Raw genomic sequence first — 15,326 nt, 5'->3', positions numbered from 1 at the left:
AATAGCAAAGTAAATAGCACACCATGGCCTCTGACAGCGTTCATGTGTTAACAGAAATGAGTGGTGTGTTAACTAACTGATGGAGGCCTGTAATGACTGCATCAGTAATTAGTAGGTAAATGAGGCCCTAGGATGAAAGCCTGAAGGTTTCATTTGCCTCCTTACCCTTGATTGGCACAATGGCCCTGAGCTCTAATCTAGGGAGAATATTTTATGAGAGGGCTGTGCTCTAGGATATGCAGAGAGCTGAGACTCAGCACTTGCAAGTATTGTCTTCTTTGTTAGTTCTCTCTCCCAGTCTCTTCCCGTCTCTTTCCCTCTCTCCCCCTCTCTCCCCCTCTGTCTCTCTCTCTCTCTCTCCCTCTCTTCCTCTCTCTCTCTCTGGCTGAACATTTACATTGTATGGTTTTTAAACCTTTTATTTACATTTTTATAAATTAAAACTATGAAGAATATCAATGTTCAAATGTTTACGTAATTTTCCCCTAAACTTGAAATTCAGCGTTTCCTAGGACCTGGCCTTATTTTTGTATACTCAGTAAATCTAGGACACTCTCTGCTAATTATACTTTTCACAGTAAGACTCCTAAAACCTGTGAAATTTGAAGTGAGGTAATAAAATGCACTTAGGTTATTTATTTCTCACTGTTCCTTCTTATCATTCAATCTGATCTTAAAATGGTAAAACCAGAACTGTCACTTTTACATGGTTTTATCGCAAGTTTAAGTACTAAAAATTTTACCTCCCCTGAGGGGTGTGATTGAGTAACATCTCCATAGGAAGATTTCATTCCAAGTTTCAATCACTTAAAATCTTTAGCCATGGAACAGAGTTGTCTTTCACGTTGATTAAAATCAAGTAGTCCCAGTAATTTTACTGCTATTTGGATTTCTTTTGAAAACTTCTCTATTCATATAATATTTAAAACCTATGTATGGATGTGTGTGTGTGTCTCCATTTCTCAAAAAAAAAAAAAAAGTAGCACTGTACAGGATTAAAGTGGAATCTTGCAGAATAATCTCAACAAGCACTTACTGTCTACAATGTGTGTGTGAAGTAAACAAAACAAATAAATGACAAGATCCCTACATTTGTAACCTTATGTCTTATATGGAATCTTGGCATGGACTGTACGGAGAGCTATAAAACAAATGTATCATAACAAAATATAAGGAAACAAATATTTATCACTATTATATAGCATGGTTCCAAATCCACATGCTTGGCGCCTGTAAGAATTCTTTAGGTGATCTAGGTGATCCAAATCATTAACAGTCCAAAAATCCATAGCATGGTCGTCCCACCAGTCAGTCAGGCTGCGGCTACACTGGTCTTCTTTCAATTATTAAACAGCTCCGTTCTTTCCATTTTTCAATCTTCAGCACTACTCTACTTAAATCATTGTTTTCAGGGCTACCAGTGTCCTCTTTCCCCTTTATCCTAAGGGCTTTGTGTAACTAACTCTTTATTCTTCAAGTCTCAGCTTTCAATGTCACTCCCCGATCAGGGCTCTCCCTAACAACACTCTTCTTAAATGCTCTCCTAACATGCTTTCATAACACCTATAATCAACTATTTCCATAAATAATGACAATATGTTTTTCTTTAGTGTATGCTCCCTTGAGGACTTGAACCCTTGATATCTTATCTGCCCCTATATCCTCTGTTCCTAGCAGAGGGCCTGAAACACCCAGGGCACTGAGTCAATATTGGATAAATAAGTAGATAAACAAATGCTCATGAACAGAGAGGTTGATAGTGGCTAGAGATATTGAAGAGTTTTGGACATTTAACTTGACCTCCAAACATTAAAAAGAGAAAGATTTCTACAAAGGAAGAGCAACATAAATAAAATAGCCATGGCAGAAATGAACCTAGGAGATTTGGTGAGAGGAAAATGAACTGGCCAGAGCAGTGGTCTTGAGAACTGATGAAAGAGAGATAAAATGGGTATTCACTTTACTGTTCTGAGATGAAATCTACTTTCAGCAAGCAAAGGGGTTCCTGCCAAATTTAGTTTTAGACTCATGGTATTCCCATCTCTCTTTTTCTTAACTCTCTAAGGATTTTTTTAAATAGAAACAATCTCCTTAGAAGAAACAGTGTTTATTGTATTATATAAGACAAAAGGTCATGACTCTGCAGCAAAGTATTTCTTCTAAAATGGTGATGATTAAAGATGAATGTTTTCTTTGATGAGGTAAAGTGTCTCTGTTGACTTTTCTCTGGATGCTCTGTTAACCAAATCGTACACAGACTTGTGTGGTTTTGCCAGCAAAGCTAAAGAGGGATGTTGCCAAGTCTGGTTTCTCTAAGTTTGTGGCTGTGCAAATTGCCTCTATCTATATTGAAGTACACAGTGGCTAAAATTTATTCAGCAGTTACCATCGACAGTCACTATTCTAAATTCTTCCCATGCATTAATTCAATAAATCTACCCCATGAGATGTGTACTATAACTATCTTCATTTTATCGATGAAGAAAATATAATTTATTTGAGTAATTTGACTGAGTCATACAACTAATAAACAGCAAAACCAAAATCCAAACACAGGCATTCTGATTAAGGAAACTACGTTTCTAAAAGGTCTTTGAATGTCACAGCAGAATTGTAAGATTGCATTATTAGAAAATGAGGGAGCATTGAGAGATCTGGACCAAAGGTGTGAACTGATTAAAGTTTTTTTGGTTTTGTTTTTGGGGTTTTTTTTAAGAAAAAAATTGATAAAACAGTTGTGAAAAGGGAAGTTACTAGTAAGGAGAGTTGAGGGGCAAAGTGCCCTATCAGAGGCTACTGTACATTGTCATAATTGATGTGAAAAGTTTTCCCCCAAAATGATAATAGTCATAACAGATGATGTGAAGACAGAAACCTTAGGAATTTAGAACAGAGCGGTGCTGTTGATTTCCTGACAAAGGCAGTGTGTGGATGTATACAAAACAGTTTAATAGAGTAGACTGTGAGTTAAATTCTGTATGTTGCTTCTGCTAAGGACTAAATTTCTGCCTTCCACTTTCTGGAATTGTATTGACACGAGCAAGTAGAAGTAGCTAGGAATAAACAAAGTAGAACAAAACTTTTAACTTCAAAAAAATTGCCAGAGTGAGCTTACATGCTCGGGATTGATTAGAAAATACCATTGTGCTATCAATTTCAGTGCCTAAAACACCATTATTTGTTGTAATCAATAAAATTAGCATTACCTTGACCAGCAGGAAATGGCATGGCTGGACACAGGTTGCCTCTGTTAGGAAACATGATTAGAAAATGATTAGAAATTGAGTAGCCAGAATGTTGATAGTCCTTGTTCTTGACACTGGAGCCTCATGGATGTGTGCAGGTCATCTCAGGCAGAGTGACTGCCAATAGCATTAATTTGGAAGCCTAGGATGCCCCTGGATGTCTTATGTTTTTCCGTAAGAGTGTAAATGACTCATTCACTCAACAAATATTGATTCCTTACTGATTTAGGCACTGAAGATACATTAGATAGTTAGGAACTAATTATTGATAATGCCACAACTAAGAGCTACATGTACAGAAGGCATTACTGCAACAAACATTATAGCAGAGTAAGGTCTTCTGGCCACACATGCTAACTATAATAAAGTTATAAACTTCATCATTAGGTGAATTATGATTTTATGTGAATGATAAATACTTATTTAGCATCTTGTTACATACCAGGCACTATTCTAGGCTCTGGAGAGCATTACTTAAAAAAAAAAAAAATCAAGAATTCTTGGGGGGAGGGTATAGCTCAGTGATAGAGTGCATGCTTCGCATGCATGAGGTCCCGGGTTCAATCCCCAGTGCCTCCATCAAAAATAAATAAATAACCTAATCCCCTCCCCAAAAAGAATTATTGTCCTTGTAGAGCTTACCTTCTAGTGATGTGGAGAGGAAGTGACAAAAAATAACAATATATACACAAATTGACTTTAAATTTCAAAGCAAGGTAGAATGTGGTAAGTGTCATGGAAATAAAATTTGACTGGGGTAAAAGAGGTGGGGTATGATGGGGTGTGTTACAATTTTAAATGAGGTGTCAGATTTGTGAAAGTGCTAGTTGAACAAAAACGTGAAGGGTTCAAGATGTACAGCTTTCTGGGGGAACGTGTTCTAACAGAGGGAACTTGCAAGGTGTTTGAGAAACACTAAGACCAGTAGGCATTTGCAGAAAGAACAAAGGGAGGAGGATAGGGAATGAGATCAGAGCGGGTGCCAGGCTGTGAATGTCCTTGCAGGTCACTATAAGAACTTTCTTTAATTCTGAAATAAAAGAGGGAACATTGAATAGCTCTTTGCAGAACAGAAGCATGACTTAACTCATATTTTGATGGAATCGTTGAAGATGTTGTTTTGAACAAAGGTCTAGAGGGAGCAAGAGTAAATGGGAAAAGCAGTTGAAGCTACCGCAATGATGCAGGCAAGTGATAATGGTGGGCGGGACCAGGGTGACAGTGGTGGTGGAGGAGGAGTGAAGTACGTGTGTTCTGGTCACACTGGAGTGATGGCAGCAATGTGATTCTGTGCTGTCATCATGTAATCGTGAGACTGGTCGCCGGATGTCAGGTGATGTGAACCGCTGCTCTAAGTGTCCTTCAAACACGCATCCCTCTGATGGCTTTCCTTCTAAAGAGACTGTGCTATGTTCTACTGAAACCACACATTAGTACTACAATTTTTTACTCTTTGATGTTGTCTGCATTTATGGAAGACCATGAAGAGACCCTTTTACTGAATTTGTTAAAGGATTTATACTAGAGCTGCTTCTTTAACAATCTATACTCTGTAGTGTTGAAGTCTCTTTGGCTCTTTGTTTTATTTTTCCCACCCTTGGAGACCATTGTAAAAATATTAAATGTGGCAGAACCAAATGGTACCACTGGAGAATATCATCATGATCTCCTAAAACAATGCCATACAGTGTCTTCTAAGAATGCTTTGCATTGCAGGGCTGGATCTTAGTGGCATACTTCTGCAATATAATCAGCCGTGTCATTACCAGGCTAATGCAGTGTGAATCCCTGAAAACTGTGCTTTCAATATGCCTTGAGGATTTGGAGCCAGGGGATAGAGGAGAATAAACCTCGTAATGGCATCTGTTCATCTGTCTGAACTGCGCAAACAAGTGCCGAACTTTTCCTATACAGGATTCTTTCCTTTAAGACTTCGTGAAAGAAAGACCTTCTAGAATATGAATCCCAGGATGCAAAGTAACTGATACAAAACACTTTAAGAGGGCTTGGGATCATCTATTTAAAGAATGTATACACATTTGTTCCAGAAATTTGGGTCATGTTCAGTATTTTACCAGTGACTCATGATGTACATGACCTGCAATGCCCAAGTTTCTCTTTATTTTACTTTGTTTTTTAGAACCTCAGGCTTTCTGCTAATAATGTATGTCTGATCATATTAAACTAAATGTAATATTAATAAGCTTTTTAGGAAGACAGGGTTTCACAGATACTAAAACTATTCTGAGCTAATCCCATTGTGAATGAAAGTATTTTACTGAAGAAATTTATAAAATCCTAATGCCGTTACTGTGAACCCTGGGATTTAAGATAGATAGATAGGATAAATAATTGATTGATGTTTGATGCATAAAGAAAAAGGCACACACATCTTTTTCTTTCATTTCACTTGTGATAATGCTATTTCAAGTAGAGGGTGTTTTATGAACATACAAAGATTAAGGCAAAAATGTCAGCGAAGGACATTCCTCTACCCACATTTACTACTCCTGGTTCCACCCTAGTTCAGCCTTCAGTTTAACTCTAAATCATTAGTGCCACACATTCCTGGCCCTTATTCTTCTTTTCTCCTACTCTTCAATTCTTGGCAACTTTTTGTATGCTATTTCTTCCAGGCTGTTCAGGTATTTTTCGTGACCTATTGAAATACATTCTCAACAAGACCTTGCCTGGAGTGGCAAGCTTTGGCAAATGATCAGGGAACTTTCCTCAGATTTTGCTGTTTAAGAAGTAGGAAATGAATCCAGTGCCTGTTACAAACTAGAATATATTGAGAGGTAAATATCTTTGTCAAGATGCTAAAACATGCCACTTATCTTCCTCCTACAAAACAGTAGTAAAACAGACCCACAGATAAAGAAAACAAACTAGTGGTACCAAAGGAGAGAGGGGCAAAATGGGGGCGGGGGAGAATTAAGAGACACAAAGCACTGTGTATAAAGTAGCTAAGCAGCAAGGATATATTTCATAGCACAGGGAATTATAGCCATTATGTTGTAATAACTTTAATGGAGTATAATGCATAAAAATACTGAGTCACTGTGCTATACACCTGAAGCTAATATTGCAAATCAATTATACTTCAATAAAAACAAGCAAAAGCAGTAGCAAAATAAATATATTTGAGAAAAAGAAATAAATTGTTTAAATAAATTTATTTTTCCTTCATTAAAGTTACCTCCACCATGGCTGTGTTGGGAAGTATGTCTGTCTCCATGTGGGTCACCAAAGGCCAAACCTACCATTTTGAAACTGTGGGACTCTTGGACTCTGCAGAGGCATTTTCCGTTACCTCAGGAGGCAGTGGGTGCCTGTGGGTGCTAAGTTAGGGACAGAAGGTCTGGGAGCAATGGGGACTTCAGGCAATTGCCTACCAGGGGCCAGGAAGGCAGCAATGCTTCTAGAAGCTAGCTCTGTCTTACAGAGTCCTAATACAAGCTCATGAATAAATGAATTTTAAAGTGCTTATCTTTCTAAAATTAGTAAAAAAAAATAAATTTAAAGATATTTAAAGATGTGTAGAAAATCATGGTGTAAAAATGAAACATGGCAATAATTTCCTGTGTAGCTTATTTCTTTAATGTATTAGAAGACAGCTCACATTTACTCTATCAAAGACCTTTTTTTGCTGCAAAAATCTTTACCTGTGTGTAGAGATTATTTTTCCAAAGAACAGCGCAGCGAACTTATCCTCCATACAAATGTATATGCTAATTATTATTTGGGTTTATTCTGGTGTCTTTAAGCTTTTATTTTTTTAAAAAAGTAATTAAGAAAACTTTGTTAATGATGCTATTTGGGGATATTCACTCACACCAAAAACATAAATTTAACTTGTCTTAGCAAATCACCAAATTTCTTTCTTCCACAAAAATATTTTGGCAATGTGGAAGGAGATGTCGCAGTCAGGATCACAGAGTGGCTCCTTCCTGCACGGATGCCAGCTTGTTGACTTGGCAGGCAGCCTTGGTCAAGACATACAACCATCCTTCTGCCATTTGTTAAATTTGCATAATTAAGGACCAATTATACATGGTATTGTTTTGTAGCTGGCTCCTCAGCTGGCTTTCCCTTATTATGGTTTCATGCCACTTTCCCATTTTGATTACCAAAATTGGCTTTGACTTTTTGTCATTCTAATGAGGAGGTTAAAAGAAGAGCATATCTATCAGAATGATACACAATTATTGAACTTGAAAAAATGATCTCATGAATTAAATATATTTAGTGGCTATTTTTACTAAATTCCTTTGATGTAAACAGTAAAAATGGCTTAGAGGAACATTATATGTTACCTACTAGATGTGTGTGTGTGTATGTGTGAAATAGAGAGATTCAGTCAGTGAACGACTTTTAATTAAAGGAATGAAGCTGTTTAGACAGTTTGGTATTATCAAGTGCTTTTAATTTTCCATTAGTTTGAAGTATGTATTATGTGATCATTCTTTTAATATTTCTCACGATTATGCCGTCATTCCACACAGTGATCATTGTGTGATCACATAAGGTTTCTGAAAGTAACAACAGTCTATCTGGACAACTAGTTGCCTTACATAATAGGCTAGCCAATCAAGTGAAAGTCAGAAAAATCCTAGGGTGTCAGCTTTAAATGTTACAGGTTTCTACTGCACTACAGTCACAGCTAAAGTCAGTTAACAGTTCCCTTTACAACTGCTGCTGACAGTGTTTCTGAAGTGTTTATAGAATCTACAATATGCCATTAGCACTGAACTTTTGACGGCTACCTACGAAGACACCGGTATGTACTAACGAGAAATTATAAGCTAATAATCATTCACTTCCAATGAGAACTTTTGAAAGCATGGAAATCCTTTATTTAAAAAGAGGATTTTTAAAGCCTTACAAAATTTTATTGAAATTGGCACTGATAAATTGTATCTTAATTAAGGGACCTTACTGGAAAAAATTTAATGTATATTTGATATTCATGCTGCAAACTACATATATATGTTACTTAATTTGCAAAAGAGATACACACACACAGAATAAAATTGTGAATATGAATACTAGAGTAACTATCATCACTTAATGTACAATATTGCTAGTAACCTTAAATTTGTCAAAGGAGTCTATAAATAAGAGTGGCCTCAAACTGATTTAAGCTAAAAAGGGAATATTTTGCATCACATATGGCCAGCTTAAAAATATGTCTTCAGGGGTTAGTTACTCCCTATCTCTCGACATCCTTTTATGTGCTATATTTTTTCTCAAACACTATAAAGTTGCCAGAGTACATCTAGCCTTTATATCCACTCAAATTTGAGCACAACAGGAAACAATTTCCTTTCCAGAAAATTCAGTAAAAGCCTCACCATGCTTCACTGGCTTTGATTGGTGGCATGCACATCTGTCAACCACTCACTGTGGTCAAGAAATGCAAAGCTGATGGCCAGACACAAATCAAGTGCCCATCCCTGCACCAGGAATATGAGCATCATTACAGTACATAGAAGGCATGAATAGTACCAGCCATTAGGTGAGAGGACATTTCCTCATGGTGACTGAAGGGCTTGACCTGGACTGAATGAAAGGAATATTGATTTGCGCGTTGGCAATCAGAGCAACAGTAAATCTTAAGGTTAGTAGACCTGGTCACTTATACAACTGTACCCTTTCACTTCCAGTCAATAAATGGCAGCCCCTTTCAAATACTGGATTGGAGCATAAAGATTTATAATTATATCAGCATATCTGTTGGACACCTATACTATTGTAGACAACTGGCAAAAGTAAAAGTGTCTCTTGATGCCTAAATTCCTCTAGAACAGTTGAGTGAAAATTCTCATATAAAAACCCTACTGATGCTTCAAACTTCATAGGATAGGAATTTAGAAGAGTCTAAGAACAATTTAAATGATTCAAGTGGTAGTTTACCCTTTGGAAATTAAATTACATATGGTTCTGACAACAATCCCACGAGGTAGAACAAGAACATTTTTTTTCTATTTGACAGTAACCTAGGGTTCAGAGGATAAATGGCTTACTAGGGTTGTGTATCTGTGACACGTTAGATCTTGGACAATAAATTACATCTTATGATACTAAATCAAGTTTGCCAATACTCTACTTTGTCTTTCAAAATGATATCAATTTTGGTGAATGAGGCGAGGGATAATGTTTCTTCCAAACATATTTCTTATTTTCAACTCCAATTTAATTGTGTATTGATGTCTTCATTTCAAACAAGTGAATGGCACATGATCTATATTTAATAACTAATTTTGAATACATGGATGGATGAGAAAATTTAAATGTGGAGACTACTTTCTATAATATCTTCACAACCAAAACAGCAGCTTCACATGGTAGCATACCAGAAGAAATTAATATTGGTAAATAAATGTAGGCAGCAGAATCACATGTTAAACACAGTAGAGGCACAGAGTGGAGTTGGTTTATGAGTAAACAGAGTAATGCAATAAAATAGATTGCATTTGAAACATGGGGAAAAGGTAGATTTTTCATCAAATAGTGTTGCGGCAAGGTATTTAATATTTTAAAAAAATAAAGATGAGCTTCCCCTCACTCTTTATTACAAAGCATATTTCAAACAGCCCCAAACTTAAACAATAACAATTAAAAGAAGTAAATGTCTAGAAAATATTTAAGAGAATGGTTAATAACTTGGAGTAAGGATTCTATTTTTGAGAGAGATAGAAAACCCAGAAGTATTAAATTATTAAATGTGTTACAACATAAGATATAAACATTCACATAAAGATAGCATTACAAAAATATAAAAGGCTAATTAGAAAATATTTGTAGCAAATAGTACAGAAGATAGTAATGTACATATTAAAAACTATTATATGTGTAAGTTATAACAATATATGATACGTTTTGTTATTAATATATAAATGAATAACAAAAAATCCAAAAACTCAATGGAACATTTTGCAAACTATTTGGACAGGTAGATCATAGGAAAAGATGAAAAATGCTCAATTTTATTCACAATCCACTAGATTGCAACATCAGTGAGATCTCATTTTTCAACTATAACGTAACTAAAATTCTGGTGGTGTTAAGAGTATTGGGATAATATGCTCTCATAAATCTTGGTAGAAATGTAAAAGATGAATACTCTAACTTAGCTTTTAATTTTTTGAAATGAAATTGCAAACGTACTCACATAATTATAAAACTACTTATATATAAATACGTTCATTCGAGCATTGTCTACTAACTGGAAGCAAGGATCAGTTAAATGAATTGTGCTAGACCCATATAACGGACCCTATGAAAATAAATTAAGTAAAAATATGTGGGCTGATGTGAAACATCATCCAAAATGCATTGTTAAAGAGGAAAACAAGTGAAATTTAGAAAATGTGCTTGTGTGCCCTTATTGGTTTTAAAAAGCAGATGAGCATGGAGTATTTCCCAAAGGGACTGCAACAGTCATTGTTACATCTGTGGTTATCCTGATTATTCACTCATAGTTTTTAAAAATCTTTGTCTTGTGCATATATGTCTTTTTCAAATTAGTAGAACTACTTTTTAAAATAAATAATTTGGCCAAAAATAAACTCACATTCCTTTTATCGTGCACTTACAACTCTTTTCCAAGAATGTAATTTACTCTTAGCTCCATCCTAAACTTTCCTTTAAATAATTTTAAAAGTGTGATAAAGAAATGAGCTAGGTTTAAACTGCTGATAGCACCAACTACTTGAACAATATGGTTGTTTGATTTTTTTTTTCCCTTATAACTCATCCTTAGACAGATCTCTCGCCTGAGCTGAGTTCTGCAGGCAAGACCACATGGTCTCATTACTGAATGCCCAGTTGATTTTTAAACAAGGATCTGTAACTGGTGCGCCAGCTTCCGCCACTCTGCTTCAGTTCCCACTGCTCATCAATAAACCATGATGTGCTACACAGAACCCTGTGCCTTGGGGCCAGCCTGTCAATGATGGTGGACCATAAAAAATTATATGTGTTCACCAAATCATAGTAGAGAAAATCCAGGGACAAAGCTGAAAAAAAAAATTTCCCCAGAGGACTTAAAAGCAGCAACAAAATAAACAAAGAGAAAGAAAAATAGCAGGTCCAATATGAACATAAAAATATACACACAGTTTTAAAGGGTGATAATGAAAATGAATATTGGGGGTTGGGCGTGCAGTTTTCTGCATTTCCCGTGAGCATGAACAGCAGAGAAGCAAAGTCTGAAGCACGTTCTTTGAATGAATCTATAACCAGATCATGCTTCCTGTCTCTAAGTAGATGATCGTGGTGATGTTAGGGCTTTAGAATTCTAAGAAGCTTAGAAAGTAAAGGAATCTGTAAGTATCCTAATTAGTAGTTCAGCAACCCCAACAGTTTAGTTTCCTTGTTTAATCAAGAAAGTCACATATAGTTATGCACCTGACTATATATTACTTCTTAAGTATAGAAGTTAATTGTGTAGTTTTTAACTTACGTTTTTTAACAATCTATCTTGTATTTCCATCCTTTCCCTAAGTTTTTCAATTATATCTTTTGTCCAGACCATCCCACATAAAGTATTACTCAAGAGGCAATTAGAAAATGTTTTCTGATCAGATAGATAATATTTTACCAACATAACCTCATTGAATTGCTGCTAGATAAGGAAAAAATGCTAAACTCTACAAACTGAAGTAAAAGTGTGCAAAAAGTGAATAATTTTTCTTTAAAATCATATACTTTAATAGAATCTATTTTCATGTCACATGGTTGATGAACATTTATCGGTCACTTACTAGGTAATAATATGAAGCATGTGAGGGGTATCCGAGTAAAGAGGTTCCTGTACTTGAAGACTGTACTTAATAGTCAATGGATATTTACAATGCCTAGAGCGGATTATCCAGGGCATCACCTTTATAATAGCTGTTGGTCTAGCCCGCCTTGGGTTGGCTATGGAGAGAACAACTCATTCCATGTAGGGGTTAGAAGGAAGTAGTGAAGCAAAGCTAGGCAGGATGAACAGAATCCCATCAAAAACATGAGTTAAAAGGTGTTTCGAGGAGCATGAATAGGATAGGCAAAGCAATAAAGGTGTCTGTGGTTGATCGGAGCACAGTAAGTAACTGTAGCTGGTACCAAGCGTGTTTAGGAGTCAGTGACCATCCAGGAAAGCTGGCCGTAGCCAAATCATCCAAAGCCTTTTACACCTGGCTGAGAAACAACATTAATTCTGAGGACATTCAGGATTGTAAATTGTGAAGTGAGCTAGCCTGTGTGCACTCGTTACTCCCAGAATCACGGGGAATGATAGACTGTGGTGTGAGCTGGAGTCAAGGTTGGAAATGCTGACAGCCTGGCTCACAGGCATTTGTGGAAGGCAGTTTGGCTACAGCCTGGGACTCTGGTTTGAGTTCTGACCCTGTCACTTTCTAAAAGCTGTGCAACCTTGACAGTCTTTTATCTTCTGGAGCCTCTGTCTCTTCGCTCGTAAAATGGGAGTAACATCTGGACCTGCCTTTTAGGAGTAACTGAGACAATGCATGGAAAACGCCAGACACAGTTCATGCGTGCTACATACTCAACTGCAGCGGAGAAGAGAGACTGGCCTCCCTAGCTTGCTATTAATTGAGAAAGACAACATCTCCCACTCCAGATAGGTATATCCTTGACTGTTTAAAGAAAATATTGGATTTATTAAGTAATTTTAGGCAAAAAAAAAAAAAAAAACATTATCTTTGGAAAAATGTTCTCCTTTACAGATATTCATGTATTTGACGTAAATGTTTTAATATTTGTTGACTATTCTGATTCCAAGAAGTAAATGCAGTTTTCTACAGGAATAAGTACGTACTTCCCATATACCTGTATTGACTTTTATACAGACTACTTTTGCCTCCTTCTACAGAAGATGCCCTATTTTCTTTTCTTCACCACACATGACTTAGCGAGCAATAAAGCAAGTTGGAAAAAAAAGATCCTTTAAAATCTGCCTTGTGCATTGTGCCACTCAGTGTTGAAGATGTGGCTGGAGTCCCCTATCTTTGTTTGTGAACCACATGCATCACTGGCAGTGGGAGTCACTGTGTCCTTTGAGAGGCACTCATGTGTACGCATCTGAGCAGAGATGTACTCAAGTCTATTTTCACCTTTGTCTTCGGAGCAGCTGTCACAGAATTCAACTACAGAAAATGGAGAACAATTTAAAAAGTGGGAGGTGATTACTATTTTATTCCTCTTACATACTTTTGTGCTAATAAACTGATTGCACACATAAATTGTTACAGTCGAAGCAGTTTTCAGCTTTAACATAAATGTTTAAGGAATAGACTGTTAAAAGCTTACTTTTGAAAACCTCAAATGGAATTTATTTTCTAAACGTTATTCAGCTTAGTTACAGGATTCATCAAAATATGTTATTTTAAACTCATCTCTTTTTTTTTCCACAAAATTCAATGGCAATACCAGTTGCTTAGGAAAAATAAAACTGCCTATGGAAAAGATGGCCATGTGAATTAATGCTGAAATCAGAAAGAGGCTGATATCTGCATCAGGGGACAATATTTTAAGAATTCATGAATTTCGCTTTACTTATTCATTTGCAAAGGTTAAATGTGAGTTGTTTTATGCAATACTTTCTGCTTTGATCAGTCTCGAGGGACTATGTTGACTGATCTCATCTCCTTCATGTGAAATGCAATCCAGAAAAACAAAGGGAAAAAAAAAACCAAAAAACTTCTCTGGCCAAGATATGTAACTGTGGTCAATGTGAAGTAAAAACGTATCTATCTGAAATTGCTTTTGAAATGCAAAGTACCGTTTCATTTATGGCTGACCTTACATGATCTCAGTGACCATGATCTGAGATGATGGTGCTGTGTGATAGAAGGACCATTAAAGATTCTAAAGATTTTCATTCCAGTGCAGGTTTGCCATTTTTTATCAGTATTATGTGTTTTGAAAGCACTATGCATTCAACAAATGTTTACTCTGAACACACAATGTGTCTAGAAAGTTTGAGGTGCTGAGGAACAAGGTAACTAAAGTCCGCCATCTCATTGGCCTTAAATTTTAGTGAAGGAAACAGAAAAAGAAAATTGTAAAGTCAAGATCATTTTAGGTGATGATGATGCTAGGGGATGTGACTAGGGTGGGTTTTTAGATGCAGCCTCTCTAAGGAGGTGCTGTTTGATTATGTCCTTGGATGGCTCACCTAGCTTAGTGGGACCACTTAGTAAGAAATAAAGTGGACAAAATAGCAATTGCCATGAAGAGCACATAGAATGTTTTTAAGGAGAAAATATGATATATAAATATATGAATTTAAAAACTTAATATATTTATATATTATTTATAGCCCAAATAAATATTATATAATATATATTCATTCAAATAAATGAATATGTAAAGAGCTATAGAAATAAAACATAGTACTATTAAGCAGAAAAGCAGATCTCTAGAAGAGGAACTCAATTTTTCTTTTTTGTCAAATTGTTATTCCTTTTGCCATCATCTGTAATAAGCCTTTAGAGCAACATGTTAAATCACAAAGTGGTCTCCCTTCTCTAATCTGGGTTAAGAATGTGAGTTCTGGATTCAAGGAACAGAAGTTGAAATCAGAGCCTGACTGATTATTATCTGTGCACCCTTGGGTGTTAAGTTCTCTGCAGCACTTGCTGGAAGAGTCCTTGAATTACAGTGCTTTAAGAGCTTAAAACACAGTTAGAGCATGCTCAGAGTTAGCACAAAATAAAATGATTTGTTCTTCTTATTTTTGCTATTGTTGAAATTTTAGTGATGGAGACCCACACATCTGCTCCCTGATAAAAATTAGGAAAAAGAGATGGAGTTTTAACTACTTGATGCCACGTGGTTCTACTAAGAGGAAATCTTGAGCCTGAATTAGCCTTTTTCCTGCATTTTGCTTTCCAAATCTGTAAGATGTGAGTTACAAAATGGCATCACTGCCACCACCTATCCGCTGTCAAAGCAGGCACATTCGTCCTCCACCCTCCACCTGAGAGCCAGGCTAGTATTTTTAAAATATAAATTGGATTCTGCCCTTCCAAATGCCCTCCAGTGCACTTAGAAGACAATCAAAACTTTTAC

General features: G+C 36.2%; 1 protein-coding gene and 1 non-coding gene across 5 annotated transcripts in view; both read left to right on the top strand.

The window, feature by feature from the left end:
• ROBO1 (roundabout guidance receptor 1) overlaps positions 1 to 15,326 on the top strand; it is a 1,017,320-nt gene that overhangs the window by 508,589 nt on the left and 493,405 nt on the right. The gene's annotated exons all lie outside the window — the stretch shown is intronic.
• TRNAA-CGC (transfer RNA alanine (anticodon CGC)) lies at positions 3,752 to 3,824 on the top strand. Its single transcript has one exon. It is a non-coding gene; the product is annotated as a tRNA-Ala (tRNA).

The sequence above is a fragment of the Camelus bactrianus genome, chromosome 1, assembly GCF_048773025.1.
Source record: "Camelus bactrianus isolate YW-2024 breed Bactrian camel chromosome 1, ASM4877302v1, whole genome shotgun sequence".
NCBI lineage: Eukaryota > Metazoa > Chordata > Mammalia > Artiodactyla > Camelidae > Camelus > Camelus bactrianus.
This window is presented reverse-complemented; position numbering and strand designations above follow the sequence as displayed.